The 19,437-nt window shown below is 47.1% G+C and overlaps 1 protein-coding gene and 1 long non-coding RNA gene across 3 annotated transcripts in view; one reads left to right on the top strand and one right to left on the bottom strand.

Moving 5' to 3' along the window:
* The window catches only part of PRKCB (protein kinase C beta), a 187,370-nt gene that overhangs the window by 38,180 nt on the left and 129,753 nt on the right, over nt 1-19,437 (top strand). The window lies entirely within an intron of this gene.
* Nucleotides 4,276-6,606, bottom strand: LOC309518868. The gene is made up of 3 exons (XR_014213629.1): nt 6,528-6,606; nt 4,627-4,792; nt 4,276-4,441 (listed from the first exon to the last, which is right to left on the bottom strand). It is a non-coding gene; the product is annotated as an uncharacterized lncRNA (long non-coding RNA).

The raw sequence follows: 19,437 nt of genomic DNA, 5'->3' as shown, positions 1-19,437 counted from the left end.
GGTGAACTGGGAAGAACCATCATTGCTCAGTGATAGGGTACCTGCCTTGCAGGTAGAAAGTCTCAGGTTCAGTTCCAGCAGCATCTCCAGGTAGGGCTGGGAAAGACTTCCTGCCTGCCTGAAAAGGATTATTGCAGAGTTGGAAAGGGTTCAGAAAAGGGCAAATAAGTTGGAGGGGCGTAGCGTGGGTTGCTGGCGCCCGAGGTGGGGCAAGTGTTGTGACCCCCTCAATGACTGCACAAAAAAACCAAGTGTGCATGTGCAGGCTAAAGCAAAAAAACTGCACAAAAATGTGCATGAGAAGGCTGATTTGAAAATTCAGTTTATGTGAATTGTAGTGCATTCAGCATCAAATGCCAAGGAACAGAAACAGACGGAGTAGCTAACATAAAACACCCATTTCCAAATACATCCTCCATCAGTGTACATACATATTGCTGTAAGGCCAAACACACAAAACAATAATTAATATCTGTTCAGTATACCATCCTGATGAAGGATGTATTTGGAAACTGGTGCTTTATGCTAGCTACTCTGTCTCTTTTTGCTCATTAGCATTAAATAACAGACAGCGTGACCAATAACGTAGCATTTAATGGAAGCTGCACTGCAGCAGAACTGAAACAGCTCTGGCTGAGGCAAAGAAGGGTTGCAATGGGAATCTCTGCCTTCTTCCACCCCAATGCAGGTGCAGGGCTCTCCTGCTGTCCTTAGCAACTGTCATGGTCTTTGGTCCAGTCTAATTTTCCAGGCTGCGTTTGGCTCACCTCCCATTTATGCCTGTTGTGTATAACTGCTGTATAAATGTCATTCTACCGGCTTCCCATGCTGTGGGTCAGTCATGAGGCGGCCTCATACCTGACTGCAGATCTATGCCCTTTTTGTGTGGCTGAACAGGCTGGCTTCTCAATCCATCCTTGCAGCCTGGAACTGCGCCAGGCTCTGAGCTGCCCTCGTGACGCAATTAGCATCCTCCGTGATGGCTTGCAGTCCTTGTTGACAGTGCGAGGATGCAACTTCCTCTCATGAACGCGAATGCAATTACCCGATGAGTGCAAGAAACAGGAGCAGATCTTGGCAGAACGCCTTGGGAGCCAGGAAATTCCTCTGGCTCCTCCTATGCCTATAGCATCATAGAGTTGGAAGGGATCCACGAGGGTCTTCTTTTCCAACCCCTGCAGTGCAGGAATCACAACTAAAGTATCCCTGAGAGCTGGCCTTCCAACCTCTGTTGAGAAACCCATGTTGGAGACTCCACCACCTTCTGAGGGTGCCCATTCCACTGTTGAAGAGCTCCTACTGTCAGGAAACTCCTCCTAAGGTTTGGTCAGCATCTCCTTTCTTGTCATTTGAATCCCTTGGTCTTCCCCTCTGGAGCAGCAGAAAACAAGCTTGCTCCCTCTTCCACGTGACAGCCCTTCGGATATCGGAATATGGCTCTCATATCACTCTTTAACTCCCACCAGGCTGTTTTAGATTGTAAGTGAGCCTCTTGGGTGAGCGGGGGACCCGCTTTTATGTTCGTATCAATCTATAAAGCATTATGCCTATTGAAAGCCTTTCAAAAATAGCTTATAATGATGATGAACTGAGCAGATGTGGGGCTTTATAGATTTCAAAGAGCAAACTAGTAGGAGCTCTTAGACTAAAGCCTGGCTGTCCAAAAGCACCTAGTTTAGTCTGGTTTTTTTTACCCTAAATGAAACTTAATTTTTGCCCTTGTGTGTATGGTGGGGGGCGGGTGGGGGGTTTCTATCTCTTCCTATCCTCCTTCTCCTCCTCCCAGCAACGTGGTAGTCAAATGGCCATACTGTTTGCGTGCAACAGGTTAAAAGCCCAGCATCTCCAGTATACAGCAGTCTTTCCCATCCAAGAAGCTTTGGACTGCAAATCCCAGGAATGCCCAGGATTGATGGAGGCTAGGGAAGCCTGCGCTACTGGTGCCTTTGGATAAAAGAACCCTTAACGTGGTATAGCTCTTGACTGGTTCCCACCTACTGGGCTGGATCAGAGGCTAGAATGAGTGGCAAGGGACCTCAGAGGTCTTGTAGTCCAACCTGCTGGCAATGCTGTTGCAGCATCCCTGAGAGGTGGCCAGCTTTTCTCTCTTTTAACAAAGGGGAGTTCACTGCTTTCTGTGAGGGAGCCTGCTCTGTTGCCTATTCAGAATTCCCTTTCTCGGGGTTTGAATCCATTGTTTCAGGATGTAGCTTCTGGGGCAACAGAAAACAAATTTGAGCATGAGAAGAATGGCAAGGAGGAATTGTCCATTGCCTGGAGGGCATGGGGTGAATGTGGAGACCCCCTGAGGGCTGCAAGGGGAGTGTGGATGTTGTGTGCATCCGACTGCCAAACTCTGCACTGCCTTGATCAAACTGTCAGGGCACCATGAGAAAGCAACCCTATATGCACTTCTAGGAGAGCCAGGGAGGTGTAGGGGTTTGCATCCTGGGCTTGAATCGAGGCAAACCTAGGTTCATATCCCCACTCGGTCTTATGCTGAGTCAGACCATTGGTTCATCTTGCTCAGTATTGTCTATGCTGACTGGCATCTTTCCAGGATTTCATTCATTTCCTGGGACATTCCCACCCTACCAAAAGACCCCATGGGGAGGAGGGGGTTGAATCTGGGACCTTCTGCAGGCAATCCTATTTTAAAGCCACCCAGGTTGGTGGCCGTCACTGCCTCCTGTGGGAGTGAGTTCCATAGTTTAATGATGTGCTGTGTGAAGGACTTTATTTGGCCTATTCTGGCTCTCCGAAGTTTCAGGAAGGGGACATTCCCAGCCCTATTTTGAGATGCTTATGCAAATTGAACCTCGAATCTTCTGCAGGTAACGTGGGTGTTCTTGCCCCTGAGCTGCTGTCCTTCCCTTTGAAATGAGTCCTGTGCAGATGTGTCCAGGTGGATCAGTCCACATGGGCCAGATCTATCCGTCTGCCTCTTGCACTCTGTCAACTCAAACAACACCTCCAAACTGTCCTCCTTGCTGTCCTCCATAGCAAGGCAGCTTCTGTTTCTGAGCAGGAGAACTGCAAGGATGTTCTGGCAAGAGTTCTCCCCTCCGATTCTCTTTTTCCTCTGACTTAAACGATGTTGTGTGTTTCTAAATTAGGTTCTCCCCATTGTCGAAGCTGGAGTGAGCGCTATGACTAAAAGAACTTCTAATAGCAGGAATTGGAATTTTTTTTGGGGGGGGTGAGGGTGAGGGGAAGCAGCAGCCCCCTCTTCTGTCAAAAGATGAGAATGTGCAAGTGTCAAAGAGTGTCACTTAGAACTGCAGCTGACGGGGGAGGTAATATTTCAGGAGATGATTTTGCAAATTGAACAAAGTGTATCAGGCTCTTCTCTCCCCACCCCCCACCCCCCAAAAAAACCTCTCTCTTACGCACACTATCACCCAATGCTAATGGAACTGTTTAATGCAGTTTCAGAGAGAGCGGTGAAGATTGGTGGAGCAGATCTAACAGATGGGAGATTGAGCAGGATGATGTGGCAAGATGATGTGAGCCCCAGGTGGGATTGCGAAAGTGCCAGGGCAGTGGGTGGGTAGCAGAGGGTGGCGGAGAGAGAGAGAGAGCCTGGGAGGATTCTGCAGTGTTTGGAGAGAAGGCTGACTAGGAGGCTCTGGGCTGGTCAAACAGCTGGTTATACTCAGTCTCCCAGCTGTTCGTTTATCACGTTTGTAGCCTACAGGGTGGAGAGGGCTTGTGCTGGTTTCATAGGGAAGGAGACACAACTGAGTGATGAAACACATGCTTGAAGCTCTCAGTTACAAGGACTGCAGGCGAGAAGGTCAGGAAAGCAGAGGCCATGGAAAGCCACTGCCAGGCGGGTCAGACCCAGCCTCCCAACAACCTGATGTCCTCCATGTTTGGACTCCATTTCCCATCAGCCCCAGCTAGCATGGCCATTTGGGGCTGATGGGTGTTGGAGTCTATTGCAGATATTAATATTGTGCCGCTTGAAGAGACTGGATGCATAAAAAACTGACTCCTTTAAAACATTGTCAAGGCCCATAAGTTTAATTACAGCTTTACTTGCAGAACTTTCTTCAAAACAGAACAAAAACAGTAAACAATGCATTCAAAATATCCGTAAGATCACGTGCAAGTTTGTCATGAACTGGCAGGACAATGGGGAGTCGGAAAAGGATCCTGGCGAGGGATGTAACTGGGAGCGGGACACACCGGAGCAAGCTAGGGATCAAGCCCACTTGTTGCATTCAGCATGCAAACTTAAAAAAGGCAGCAGAGCTGAGATGTTGAGTCTGCTCAACTGCCCATGGTGATGTACCTCAATTTGGATGCTCCAGGATCTCTGTGGGATGGAGCTTTGGTCTGGACTTTGGACTTTTGACCCTGGATGGGGACTTGACATACTGACTTGCTGCCAGGTAGGCCAGGGGTTCTGGATGAGGTCCAGCACAGGCTCAGTTTCCTATAAAATATGAAGTACAGTGGTATCTTAGTTTTCAAACAGAATGCGTTCGACTCCCGGAACTGTTTGAAAACCAAAGCGCAGCTTCTGATTGGCTGCAGGAGTGTCCTGCAGCCAATCGGAAGCTGTGGAAGCTGCGCCAGACTTTCGGCTTCCAAAAATCATTTGAAAACTGGAACACTCACTTATGGGTTTTGATCGTTTGGAAGCTGATTTGTTCAGGAGCCAAGGCATTCGGCTTCCAAGGTATGACTGTACTCCAAACAGACCTAAAATCACAGGTCTGTCTCTCCTTACAGTCTCCGTTTTGCCTGCAGCTGTATTCGCTCACTGGAGAGTCATTTACGCATCCTTATTTCGACAGAGCATGAGAACAAAGATTCAGAATGGAGATTTGCAAACAAATACCTTCGTCACCTGATCTAAGGTTAAACACTCACCTGTTAGCTAGCAGAAAACAACAATAGTTAATTATCAACCCATCAAGGAATTCAGAGACCACTTAGTATACTCCGGTGGACTTTCCCCCCATTAAAGCCTCCAGTAATGCGCATTTAGACATCCCTCATTTCAAACCTGGAACCTTCTGCATGCAAACACGTGCTCTGTTCTTGAGTAAAATGTGGTTGTTGCAAGTTGGGTTTGAACTGGAGATGTTGCCCTGTGCCTGAAAAGGTGGAAGACTCAGTTGACCATCCCTTACTGGCTCTGGGCTTGCATTTCAACAGGTGACCACTGTTATAAACTTCAATGCATGGGAAAGTTTAATTAGAAGAGTTTTCTGCTGGGGTAGGAAGGTGGCCATTTCTGAGGCTCACAGAGCTCCTCACTACACACACACACTGAAGTCTGACAAAGCAGAACCTCCCTGGGGACTGTTTTGCATACACTTTGAGCCTCTCCTCCCTCAAAGGGAAAAAGAGAGTTGACACTGCAGCAAAGGAATCGGAAATGCTGTAGATTAAAATAGCCTTTGATAGAATTGAAGAGCTACTTCCTTTTGAGAGCCTCTCTCCCTCTCTCTCTCTCTCTCTCTCTGTGTGTGTGTGTGTGTGTGTGTGTGTGTGTGTGTGTGGTGGGGATAGTGAGGAAAGAGAACAAAGGTGTTTGGGGGCTAGAGCCAGGTGTGAAACCTTACGCTTGGGGAGCAAATACATCTCTCTGGAACTCTCTATGTGGCCCCGAGCCCTCCCTTCCCAGGCCACACCCCCTCTCCCCAGCCATGCCCCTCCCCAACCTTGCTCCACCCTCTATTAGGAAGCCTTAATTAGACATACTGCTGGGAGGAGTCAGGCAGAGTGAAGATGGATGCAGACAGATCCCTCTAGGTTCATAAGATGCCCAAATCTGGTCAAATCCCCTGCTGACCCCCCAAAATCAGATTTGGGTTGGGATCCATGATTCGGCCCTAGCTACCACACAGGAAAAGAAAAACCAGTAAAATGTAAAGTACATTTAAAACATCCATTATAATCAATATACAGTTTTGTTCTGATTGGCACCAAATACAGCAGAACCAGGCAATGAGGTGCGTCTGCTGTTTGACGCCGGCATAGCAAAAGCCTGTTTTTAAAAAGAGGATTGGACAAATTAAGGGAGGGCAAGGCTGTCGATGGCTACTAACCATGAATGGGAATGCTTCTGGAATCCAGTTGCTGCAAACTGTAGGAAGGGAGAGCGCGGTTGGGGTTAGGTCTTGTTTGTGGGCTTCCCTTTGGGGCTGGCCACTGTGAGAACAAGATGCTGGACTGCCTGGGACACTGCTCTGATCCATCAGGCTCTCTTTACCTTCTTATTAATGTTGGGACTATTTGTGCTTGCAAGGGAAGGGAGAGCCGCCTACTCTGGTTCCTGCACAGTGAGCCCCTCTGCCAGTCTCAGGTGGCCTTGATAGAGAAAGGGGTACATTAGATCCCTCTACATTGGGCAGCATGTATGCCACATTAATGCCACCCCCCCCCATTTATGTGCGAAAGAAGCTCCATTCTCCTCCCAACCCTATATTTCCTCCTCCTCCTCCTCCTTGCCAGTTCCCACCACCCAGCTAAAGTGGCTCCTTGCTCTGAAATTCCACCCACCAACTTACCAAACTGTTTTGCTCGCTGGGGGCTTCTGGGTATCCCAGCCTACACAAATCCTGCTGCCATTGCCTCTGGGTTGGTTCTCGGGCCATGAAAAGACCGAATGTGCCACTTGCTCCCTTTTTAAACAACCCCCTCCACTTCCTTTTTTCTCCAAAAAAGGGTCCTTTTGTCCCCTTTGAAAGGGCTGTTCTTCCAACGGAGGTATAATTTCCGAGTCCCCTGTGGTGCCCATACAAATGAGCCCAACAGAAGGTGTGCATTATGGAAATGTATAGTTTTCCAGAAAAGATGGAGGTTGCTTCTGTTGAGGGTGTGTGGGAGGGATGTAAATAAAACAAAAGCACCAAGGAGCCGAGTGTGAAGGTGCTGGGTGTGGGTCTCCTTGAAGGGTTAGGGGGAACGCTACAGAAATGCCCAGGCTTTGGGAGGGGCTGCCCAATGACTTATGGTTCTCATCGCCTCTCCTTGGCTGAGGGCTGCCCCTCTGGGTCTAATGAGACCAGAAAGTGGGGTGGGTGGAGCAATGATTGATGGTTCCCCTACAGATGTGCCTTGCTGGCATCCCACCTCCCTTGCCGGTTTTTTTCAATGGACAACAAAGGATGCTTGACTGGCGGGAAGCGGGAGGGGGGCACCAATTCAGCCCCCTATTTCCCCCACCCCCATGCACCACTGCTTCCCAGAACTCCTGTTTGCTGCTTGCTGCAATTGTGCAAAGAAAGAAATGGCCATCTCTGTTGCCCCCACCCCAAACAACAACGCCTTATTTGTGTGAAAATAGAGGGAGGCCTCAGCGGCAGGAACTCAGCTTGCAGTGCTAATGGGGAGCTCAGATTTGGAATAGCGGAAGGCAGCCAGAGTGCTATTTTTAAGGAACTTGGTGGGTGGGTGGGGGGTTAAGATTATTGACTATTTAAAAGTGAGAACTTCTGCGCAGGTTTCTTTATTGAAAACTTTCCAAGGAGCTGCTTTTCCTGCTTCACAGAAGTGTCCTCCCTCTCCTTTCATGGAAGCCTTTGGCTGGGTCTGCCTGCAGTAAACCAGAGGATTGAGTTGTGGGGAAGAGCAGCAGAAGCACCTGGCTGCTGGATCAGACCCAAAGACGACCCATGTACAGTGGTACCTCAGGTTAAGTACTTATTTCGTTCCGGAGGTCCGTTGTTAACCTGAAACTGTTCTTAACCTGAAACGCCAATTTAGCTAATGGGGCCTCCCGCTGCCGCCGCACCACCGCTGTGCGATTTCTGTTCTTATCCTGAAGCAAAATTCTTAACCTGAAGCACTATTTCTGGGTTAGCGGAGTCTGTAACCTGAAGCGTATGTAACCTGAAACATATGTAACCTGAGGTACCACTGTAGTCCAGTTTCAGGGCACGTCTTAGTTTCTTAGGGGCAAAATGAACAACACAGTGTCTCAAGCCATGTGTTAAAATGCAGGCCCTGTCAGATTCCTGTCACGTTATCTCTGGGAATGCATGTGCACAATTTAAAGTGAAGCATGGGGTGGAAGCAGGGAGGTTGAACCTAAGAACAGCCTCCTGGATCAGGCCAATGGCCGATCTAGTCCAGCACCCTGTTCTCACAGCGGCCAACTGGATGCCCCTATGGGAAACCCAGAAGCAGGACCCAAGCGCAAGAGTTGCTCTCCCGTCCTGTGGTTTCCAGCAACTGGTATTCAGAAGCATTGCTGCCTCCAGCTGTGGAGGCAGAGCCATCGTGACCATCAATAGCCCTCTCCTCCTCGAGAACTCTCCCCCTCCCTGTTTTGACAGCTCTATTCAGGCACACATCTGTTCTTAAATTTGCTTTAGCGATTTCATTACAGTGGTACCTCAGGTTACATACGCTTCAGGTTACAGACTCTGCTAACCCAGAAATAGTGATTCAGGTTAAGAACTTTGCTTCAGGATGAGAACAGAAATCGTGCTCCAGCAGCGCGGCGGCAGCAGGAGGCCCCATTAGCTAAAGTGGTGCTTCAGGTTAAGAACAGTTACAGGTTAAGAACAGTCCTCCAGAATGAATTAAGTACTCAACCCGAGGTACCACTGTATTGCTTTTGAAATCTGCTTTCATTTTTCATTCTATTCCTTTGGAAAGATGACTAAACACCAGGAAGAACTTTCGGACAGTAAGAGCTTTCCGACAGTGGAACGGACTCCCTTGGGAAAGTGATGAACACTCCTTCCTTGGAGGCTTCAAAGCAGAGGTTGGATGGCCACCTGCCGGGGATTCTTTGGCCGTGTGATTCCTGCAATCCTGGGGTTGAGCTAGATGACTTTTGAGGATGCCTTCCAACTCTGCAATTCTATGATTCTATGAAATAATAGATCCCTCTTTAAAACAATTGCACTATCTTTTGGCACTTAAGTCTTTTGTATTGCAGACTCCTGAGCTATTTCGGTTTGATGGCTTCGTTTCCAGGTGCTTCCGAGCTCAGAAATGTTCCTCATTCTGCCATGGTGTATCAGGGGCTGCTAGATGAAGCTGTCACTTTTTGTGAACGCCCACCCCCCCCTTCCTGGCTACCCAGAGCCTGTAACTTCTCTCTCTGGCTTGCACAGTCTCAGCGCAGCTTAGAGGAGCTTATTGGTGGGTGAGCAGGCGCGGGGGGGGGGGGTCCTTATTGGCTCCCCCCTCCTTTCTTCTTTTGCACAAGAATCCTGCTGGGAAATGGCTGTTTATGCTTCAGGGAGGCTGATGTTTAAGGAGTGTTTGCAAGGGCTGATGGGGAAATGCTTCTCTTTCTTTCTCTCCCACCACCAAATGGGTCATGCATTTTTATTAGACTTGATATATAATGGCTGCTAATAAGAACTGTTCCAGCCTTCCTCTCTGCCATGGCTCCCACAGCTTCAACCAGCAAAAAAGCTGATTAAGCAAAACATAGGCTGAGGAGAACATGGGATGCTGCCTTATACAGAGTCAGACCAACAGTCCATCTAGTCCAGTGCTGTCTACACTGACTGGCAGCAGCTCTCCAGGGTTTCAGACTGGGACATTGCCAGGCCTACCAGTGGGGAGTGCCTGCCAGTGGGGATTGAACCTGGGACCTTCTGCATACAAAGCAGGTGCTCTACCACTGAGCTGTGTTCCTTCCTTTAAGTTAGACATAGGAAGCTGCCTTAAATGGAGTCAGACTCTTGGTCCATTTACGCAGCTTGGTATTGCCTACACTGACCGGCAGCAATGGCTCTCAGTTCAGTCAGGGAATCTCTCCTAGCCCTATCTGGAGATTGCACCTGGGACATTCTGTATGCAAAGCAGGTGCTCTACCACTAAGCTGCACCTCTTCCATTTAGGATTATAGTCCTCCTTTAGACTACCTGCTACAGTGGGTAAAGTGACTGTGTCCCTCTGCCCCTGGATCTCATTAGGGGGCACTTTCACACATCCACCTGCCCAAAGCTAACCTAATAAGTGAGGTTTGCAGGCCCCGTTAATGATCAACTGATCCTTGCTTGCCAGCTTGGAACCCTTGACATCTCCCAAGAGAAATGGGGAATTCTGGAACACGATAAAGCTAAGCCCTTACAGCCAATAACCTTTAAGATCTTGTGTGTGTGTTTGTGTGTGTGAGAGAAAATGAGAACATTTCCCTGTTCTTATGTGGCCTTTTAGCTGGTGTGAGCGGCATGGGCATAGCCAGGATTTACATTAGGGGGAGCAGGCTTCATATTGGATAAAGGACTCTATATGGGCTCTTGGGTACCCCAGAAGGGAAAAGGAGCAGTCTCCCCCCTTACAACAGGGACCAGAAACTCGGTTATTTAATTACTTTTATTGATTTGCTTGATTGGAGGGGGCAGATGCCCCCCGCCCCACATTTTTCATTAGGACAGTGGCACATGCCAAAACATTCCTAGATCTGGAAAACCAGCCAAAAATTCTCTTTGCAGAGCAGTATGCAAATCAATCTCTTCCATTCTTCAGAGCCTGCTCCCCTTCTGAGAGAGAGAAAGAGAGAGAGAATGAGAATGAGAATGGTACCATTGTGGAACCAGAAGACCTGGGCATAAGACATTCTCTAGGCTGGCTTATTTCCTCCCTTAGCAGAAGGGATCTGATCTGGAGAGGTTTTATCTGAGATTCCTTCTCCTCCCACTGTGCAATTTGATCTCCTGCCACCCTGCTTCCTCCCTCCTTCCCTCCCCCTGGCCCCCACTGTCCCACAGTTTCTTCCAAAAGAAACTGGCTTCCACAGAGACTCCCCAAACTACTTATGTGAAGATTTAGGCAAGCTTTCCAAAGGTTTGATTTGCAAGGTCAGGGGTGAGGAACTGAGGGCTCCTCCACATTTCCGTTTGTTCTGCAATTTCTAGTTGCGCTTTCTACTGCTGAATCAGAATGAATATCAATCAGGTTTGTTCCATTCAGCAGTAAACGGCAGGTTTTCCTAGGGAAAGTGGTGGGACAAAACTAAAACATCTCAGATCCATGTCTAGAAGTCACGGGACAAACCTGGGAGAAATCACTGGACAAATAGTAGTGTTTGGATGAGTCCTAAATCTGGCCAGTAGACTAGATCCTGGCCTCCACTACCTTCCTGCAGCCCCCCCTTTTTTTTTGCTTCCTTGACCCTGGCATTTTGAAATCAAGGATTTGGTTGACACTCTGAGATTTTGGATATTTGATTTATTTGGGGATTTAGGTGCTGCTTTTGCACCTGCAAGTGCTTTTTACGGAAAGCACTTAAAAACAATTATGTGGCAGAAAATAAATTGCTGTGCCTGCGTATTTGTCGAGGAAAATGCTAAATCCCATTAGCTGCCTTTGGCAACTTTTCTTGTGGTTCCTGCTGTTCTCCTTTCACAGCAGCCTGAAACATAGAAGTGGAGGAGGCAGAAGCTTTTCCTGTGTGACTCCATTGAACTCGGTGGGACATACTTCGGAGTAGATTAGTGGAAGGGTCTCTTTTTATTGAGCGTGTGGCTCTGCTGCTCAGAACATGTCATTCTTGCTCCAAGGAGCTACAGAGTTCGACTAAAATCATCGAAGGTTGGAACATATCCCCTATGAGAAAAGTTGGGGCTTTTTATAGTGGGGGGGGGAACCTGAGGAAAGGGGCAGATTGCAAAGTCTACAAAATCATGCAGGGTGTAGAGAAATGGATGGAGAGATGTTCTCTTCTCCTGCCCATGATTCTAGAACCACCCAAGAGGCTGGATGTTGGGAGATTCAGGACAGAGGAAATAAAATCCTCCTTGACATGCAGGAGGCAGTGATGGCCTCCAACCTGGATGGCTTTAAAAGAGGATTGAACAAGTTAATGGAGGTGGAGGCTATCAATGGCTACTAGCCACAGTGATTATGCTTTGTATCTATAGTCATATGCAGCAACGCTTTTGAATACCAGTCACTGGAAACCACAGGAGGGAAAGGGAGACAATGGAATAGGCTCCCAGTGGAGGCAGTGATGGGCTCCAACTCCAGCTTTCAAAGAGAGGCTATTGATGGCTACTTGTTGTTGTTGTTATCCAACTTTCCCCCTGACATGACTCAAGGTGGCTTACAGATAAATGTCTATGTAGCAACTCCGGTATTGCTGGACTAGATGGGCCCTTGGCCTGATCCAGAAGGCTCTTTTGATGCTCTTCTGTTCTTACGTTCAAGCTATCTGACTTTGTCCTTCTCTTTCCCTGGCCCAGGATGAGCAAGTGATACTACTTCCCCTTGCACAGTGTCTCCTGTGAGCAGCACATGAGCCCAACCACAGATGTGTCCCTCTTGGTTTCACCTCTGCGCCTGTCTCCTGCTCCTCCTTCCGCTTCCAGTCATGTAGCTGTGCTCCCTGTGCTGCCAGGAGGCATCCCAGACATCTTCCTTGGGGAGGGGAGAGAGTGACTGGAGACAGTGTTGTTGAGTAGAGAGCACCCCCTTCCACACACGTACCAGCTTCCACCCAAAGGACTGTGTGGAGATCCATCTGTTGCTCAGCATATACCACAATGGTGTTATTTCCCACCCCATAAGTCTTAATTAGCTGTGACAGGTGTAAATAATTCACAGCCTCCTGCTCTTTTTCATGCCTGGCAAATTCATATGCATGCAGTAAATACAGCCTTGGGTTTCGTGCCCACATATTCTCCGCTGCAGCTCCGATATCGGCTCCATCCTTTCCAGGAGTCCTCAGAAAATCACTGAGCATGAATTGGCCATGTTCTCAGCCCTCCGTATGTTTTGGGCTGTAGCAGGTCGAGGCAGATGGGAGCTGAGCTGCATTGGCTGGTGCTGAGGGGAGCTGTAATCCAAGGCATATGGAGGGATCACCAGGTTGGAGGAGGCTTCTGTAGACACTGCTTCATCTCCCACATCTAGGATCATAGAATTGGTCCCTGCAATTCAGGAATTACATATGAAGAATTCCTGACTGCTCTGGCTAACTCATAGGCTACAGGCTGCCTACAGCCACCAAGGGGCTTTAGTGGTCTCCCATCAACACCCCCTATTTGTAATTTGAAAGAATCATATTTTAAAGCAAGTTTTGACTGCTCCCATGGGTCCCCTGCTTTGAAGCTATGAAGTTTTTCTCTCCCCCGCAACCCTCAACTTTAAGTTTTTTTAAAATGTTTTTGAAATTACTGACTGCTCCCATTTTTATTGTTTATAAATTTTTTTAATTTTCAACATATCATTTTCAACAGTAATTAAACATATTTTGACATCTTATACAATTTTTTTGACTTCCATCAATCTCATCTGAAAATTTTCCAATCTAATCTCTAAATACACATTTCCCACTTCTTCAATTACATTTAATTCATAACTAATATCACTGTTCTGTTTCTAATTTGCAATGCTTCATACATTTCTCCTTGTAGTCCTACTAGCGTAATTTGTTGGTTACAGTTGCTCTTCAAATAATTTGTATATTTCTTCCAATCTTCTGTAAATCTCTGGTCCCGCAGGTTTCGAATCCTTCCTGTCATTTTATCCAATTCTGCATAGTCCATTAATTTTGTTTGCCATTCTTCTTTCATCGGCATCTCCTCTTGTTTCCAGACTGCTCCCATTTTTAAATCACCATCATTTTAAAAAGTACTTTTATGGAGCACTCCTGCAGGTCCCCTGATATGATGCCAAAAGGTTTCTGTGATACCCCCCCCCCGAAGCATCCACCCCCCCATGTATCATAAAAAAAACCTTCAGTATTTCCAGTTTGGCACATGGGGCCTTCAGTGTTGACCCATGGGCCAATGTGAGCCTCAGCCTGAAAAAGCTTTGCCACCCGTGGTCTAAAATAAGAGTGCTTTCCGTGGATACAGAAGTATTTCCGCTCTCCACTGTCCAGTGTTTGGGCTTCCTGGCACGATCTGCAGCAAATCATTAAGCCATTTTGTGAGTTGGAAGGCAGGTGTGTGCATTCTGGGGCTCAGCTCAAGTGGGAGGGTGGCTGTCATTTGGCAAGGACCCTCCTTAGATGTGAGTTTCACACTTGGTTCCCCACAAAGACATTGCTTTTGCAGCTTCAGAACTGCTGTTGCCTTAATGTTAAATTGTGGTATTCCATCCTACAGGAGGTAGTGGTGGTTTCCCAGGGGCGTTTTAGAATCATAGAATCATAGAATCATAGAGTTGGAAGAGACCACAAGGGCCATCGAGTCCAACCCCCTGCCAAGCAGGAAACACCATCAGAGCACTCCTGATATATGGTTGTCAAGCCTCTGCTTAAAGACCTCCAAAGTAGGAGACTCCACTACACTCCTTGGCAGCAAATTCCACTGTCAAACAGCTCTTACTGTCAGGAAGTTCTTCCTAATGTTTAGGTGGAATCTTCTTTCTTGTAGTTTGGATCCATTGCTCCGTGTCCGCTTCTCTGGAGCAGCAGAAAACAACCTTTCTCTCTCCTCTATGTGACATCCTTTTATATATTTGAACATGGCTATCATATCACCCCTTAACCTCCTCTTCTCCAGGCTAAACATGCCCAGCTCCCTTAGCCGTTCCTCATAAGGCATCGTTTCCAGGCCTTTGACCATTTTGGTTGCCCTCCTCTGGACACGTTCCAGTTTGTCAGTGTCCTTCTTGAATTGTGGTGCCCAGAACTGGACACAGTACTCCAGGTGTGGTCTGACCAGAGCAGAATACAGTGGCACTATTACTTCCCTTGATCTAGATGCTATACTCCTATTGATGCAGCCCAGAATTGCATTGGCTTTTTTAGCTGCTCATGTCAAGTTTGTGGTCAACCAAGACTCCTAGATCCTTTTCACATGTACTGCTCTCAAGCCAGGTGTCACCCATCTTGTATTTGTGCATCTTTTGGTGGCCACTGTGAGAACAGGATGCTGGACTAGATGGGCCATTGGCCTGTCCAGCAGGTACTTCTTATGTTCCTAATGTCCTTTTGCTAATCATCCTACCCACTGAAGTGTTCTTTAGGCAATGGGTGTGGGATTTAAAAAAATATTTTTGCTGGGGCAGGGAGCTTGAATCTGGAAAATATAAGTGGCCTGAGTTTATATGTGGCTGCTTAATCAGCACAACACACACACACACACACAGAGAGAGAGAGAGAGAGAGGGAGGGAGGGAGGGAGGGAGAGAGAGAGAGAGCAATTGATCTGTTTGTTACCAAATCCACAGTGGAAATAAGAAGGAAAACCCCGAAGATTTATTTGAAGTACCTGCTGGGTATTTGGCAGAAGCAACCCACAGTGCATCTTTTTGTTTGGATGATGGAAGCACTTACGGTATATTTTCCTCTGCGCTTTCCCAGTCCATGCCCAAATTCTCTCTCCCCCCCCCCCGCCCAGCTTTCCCCAGGAAAGCCCACTCTTTATTGTTGAATTGGAGCAAATGACAATTTGGATTTTCTGCAGATTGCAATTTGCTCTTATTTAACAGTAAAGAATGGATTTTCACAAAGAAAGCACCAGGGCAAAAAAGAAAAAAAGTTGTCAAACCTGGACCTGGACAGCCCAGATCTGTGCCTAGAAATGAGGAGCAAAGTTAAGTGTGGATTAGCCCCTGGAGAGTTGCTGCCAGTCAGTGTGGACAGTGCAGACTTTATTGAATTGTATTAATTGTTTTGTTGAATTTGTTCCTGTTGTTTGCTTTATTCCTAAGCTATTGTGTTTGATATTATAATGATTGCAACATTTGTGGGTTGTTGTTTTTTAATGCTATTGTGATTAGTGCAAGCCACTTTGAGCTCAATGTTTGTTGTTGGAAAAGTGGATTACAAATATTAAACCAAATCAAATCAGAGCTAGGTGGACCCAATGATCCGACTTGGTATAAGGCAGCTTCCCTCCCACTTTTCATGGCTGCTAGCCCTGATGGTTGTGCTCTGCCTCCACAATGACAGACAGCAATGCTTCTGAATGCATGTTGCTGGAAAACACAGGAGAGGAGAGGGTCTTGCTTGCCAGCTTTCAACAGGCATCTGGGTGGCCACTGTGAGAGCAGGATTCAGGGCTAGATGGGCACCTGGCCTGACCCAGCAGTCTCTTCTGATGTTCTTGTGGTTGCTCAAGTAAGGGGGGGGTTGTCTCAGAGTTACAAAGGACCTGCAGCAGCACCCAAGTTAAAGAACACCCTGGCCTGCAGCATCTCACCAGACTGGAATTTGCCATGATTTTCCCTGTTCCCGGCTAAGGTGGATTCACCATGACACGAGATCTGAAGTGTGTGTCTGCAAGATGGTTCCCTTACAGGAACACGATATGACTGAGGAAGTACTCATCTCGGAGAGGCATCTTGTTTCCCGGGAGACGCGGCGCTCTCAAGTTCTGCAAAGGGCAGGAGGCTTCAGCTTCCGAAGTCGGCATGACTGCCTGCTTGGCAGCTGTCCTTGGGTGACTCGCCAGCAGAGCTTCGCCTCGGTTCCTGTTTCTGGGTCTGAGCGGGCGGCTGTGTGCTTGACTTGCATGGCTGCTTTCTCTCTCCCCTCTTTGGGGAGTGTTGTAGCAGAAACATACGCCCTGAAGGTTGAGCAGCCTCAGCCACCAAGGGAAGTGTGTTGGAAGCACAGAGCAGAAGGCTCTTCGAGGAAAAGCAGCTCCAGAGGACTCCCCTTTCATTCTGGGCAGCTTCCAACATCTGTAAAAACATAGTAAAACATCAAAACTTCCCTACACAGGGCTGCCTTCAGATACCTTCTAAAGGTTGTGTGGTTACTTATCTCCTTGGCTTGGGTATCGCATAACTCTGTACCCTCCAACATTTCTCCAATGAAAATAGGAACATCCTAAGGAAAAGCGGGTCATTCTGGGATCAAATTAGAAACCGTGATAGCTTCTGTAAATCCAGGACTGTCACTGGACACTTGGATTTCAGTAGTGGCACCCACCCTGTGGAACGCCCTCCCACCAGATGTAAACTACCAGACTTGTAGAAGACATCTGAAGGCAGCCCTGTTTAGGGAAGCTTTTAATGTTTAATAGACTATTGTATTTTAATATTCTGTTGGAAGCTGCTCAGAGTGGCTGGGGAAACCCAGCCAGATGGGCAGGGTATAAATAATAATAATAATAATAATAATAATAATAATAATAATAATAATAATTATTATTATTATTATTATTATTATTATTATTATTATTATTGGAGGGTCTGAGCTCAGCATCCTAACTGTGGCTTTCAGCTACTGGTATACAGAAGCATTGCTGCCTTCAACTTGTAGCAACAGAGCATAGCCATCACGGCTAGTAGCCATGAATAGCCCTCTCCTCCATGAATTTGTTTAATCCCCTTTTAAAGAGATCTAGGTTGGTGGTCATCACTGCCTTCCTGTGGGAGTGAGTTCCATAGATTAACAATGCACTGTGTGAAGAGGGACTTTCTTTAATCTGGCCTGAATCTTCCAGCAGCTGACCCGAGCACAACAGCACCACTCTGTTTGCCTGTGATTCCCAGCAACTAGTATTCAAAGACATGTTGCTTCTGACAATACAGGGAAAATTGGGCTTCTTTAAGTTTCCCATTTTTTCTGTTCTTAAGCTCGGTTTTGCCACATTTCCAGATCAATTTGCAAGCATTTATCAAAAGTACTCCTGGAGATATGTCAGCATGTGTGTCCCCCCTGAACTATACAAAAAAAATTGCAAGCAGTTTTCTTCAATATAATGCATTTTTGTAAGCTGCTTACACCCATGGATGCTTTTTAACGTACACCTTTGACTTGTACATTTTTGTACGCCTGTTTTGTCCAGAAAACCACATTGAAAAATTCTCACTGCAGAGCGAATTTTGGAGGAGCACCGTGTTTCATTTTGTTTTGTTTGGGGAATTGCAATCAGATGAGTTCCCATTAAACTGTGAATGGAACCAAATTTCTCCCCCATGCCAATTCAGGGGCTCATTATGTGGACAGACAGAGACTTGTTTCGTTGCCAGGCGATGAAGATTTCCAGAGGAGCAGCAGCTGAGCTAGTTTCTCGCAGCAAAAGCAACAAAGACTCTTACAGCACTTTAAGGACTAAGACCTCATCCACACTGCCACTTATCCCAACACTTTCCCCTTGGAAAACTCGCTGGTTACTGCTGAATCAAAACAAATGCCAATTGGTTTTTCTGCGGATTGACATTTGTTCTGATTCAGAGGTAAACAGAGGGTTTTCCCAGGGAAAGTGGTGAGAAATGAAAAACCACTTAGACCTGTGCCTATAAATATACTTGGTACAAGCGGAAAGTATATTCAACTGTTTTTATTATGTAGCAAATAACTTCCGGATGCTTCATAGGAAGCCGTTCACAAATGAAATAACTATTAGAGGCGACCAAGCAACTTTCTTCTGTCCATGTGCTGTTGCTTCATCTCTGATGCAGCAGAGATAAACAAGAAACAAAAACATGAAACCTTCTCTTGGGGCAGCAGTGGCAGCAGCAAATGGCAACCCTCCTTTGCTTTTTCCATTCATCAATCAACAATACGCAAACCCATCAAACCATATCTCCACCAGAGCCTGTAACGTGCCCCTTACATAGGAACTGAGCACCCACACCAGCCTGTTGCCTTCTAGATCTTTTGGACGATGACAGTCATTAACATAAGCACACAGGAAGCTGCCTTCTACTGAGTCAAGCCACAGGCTCCACAGGGTTTCAGGAAGAGATCTCTCTCCAAGCCCTACCTGGCGATGCCATCGGTCATTGAACCTGGGACCTTCTGCATGCAAAGCAGATGCTCTCCCGCTGAGCTATGGCCCTTCCCTGCGTTACTCCCAGTCAGCATGGCTGTTTGATGCTGGGACTGCTGGCTGGGGCTGATAGGAGTTGTAGTGCAAAACATCTGGCATCCACCTGGGTTGGGAAGACTGGCATACCATGTTGAATTTGGAGGGCTCAAGGCCATGCTAAGGTATGGTGAGGCACTTCAGAACTTACGACTGTTATACTTCCTGATGAATAAAAATCAAGGCCGTCTGTCTGCTTAGGACTGCGTGTACAGGGTACAACCAGCCTTGGTTTTCTATAAAATGAAATGAAATGTGGGCAGCAGCTGTTGCCTCATCATCCCAGAACCCCAAGTGCATAACCTGATATCTCAGCACCTGGAAGGGACTCATCCGGCCTGCAATCTCCATTCAGGAACTCAATCTATAAGCAAACCTCACAGCAATAACACCCCACCTAATTGTTATTTTTTTTTTATCTCCCTGGCCTTTCAAGCAACCACCACTCTCTGTGCTGTGTTGTAAGATCTCTCCTGACTGGGAGTTCTGCAGAAGTTGAAAACGTGCCACTTTGGGGGGATGTTTTAGCTGGTCCTCTGCAATGTAATACCCAGCTGTGGACTTGGATGGATTAACTTTAAGAAATGCTCTGAAAAATGCATTGTGTGTGTGTATGCTCATGTATCCAGGAGCAGGCCTATGAATTTTGCTTTGAGATTTGTCTCAAACCTAAAATTATGTCCCTGCTTTCAGATCCCTGGCCCCTTTGTATTTCGGAGCTACGTTTCCATCTGCTT

Source organism: Podarcis vaucheri (genome assembly GCF_965113315.1).
Source record: "Podarcis vaucheri genome assembly, chromosome: 14".
Lineage (NCBI taxonomy): Eukaryota > Metazoa > Chordata > Lepidosauria > Squamata > Lacertidae > Podarcis > Podarcis vaucheri.
The sequence above is the reverse complement of the archived record's forward strand: the minus strand, read 5'-3'. Positions and strand labels throughout refer to the sequence as shown.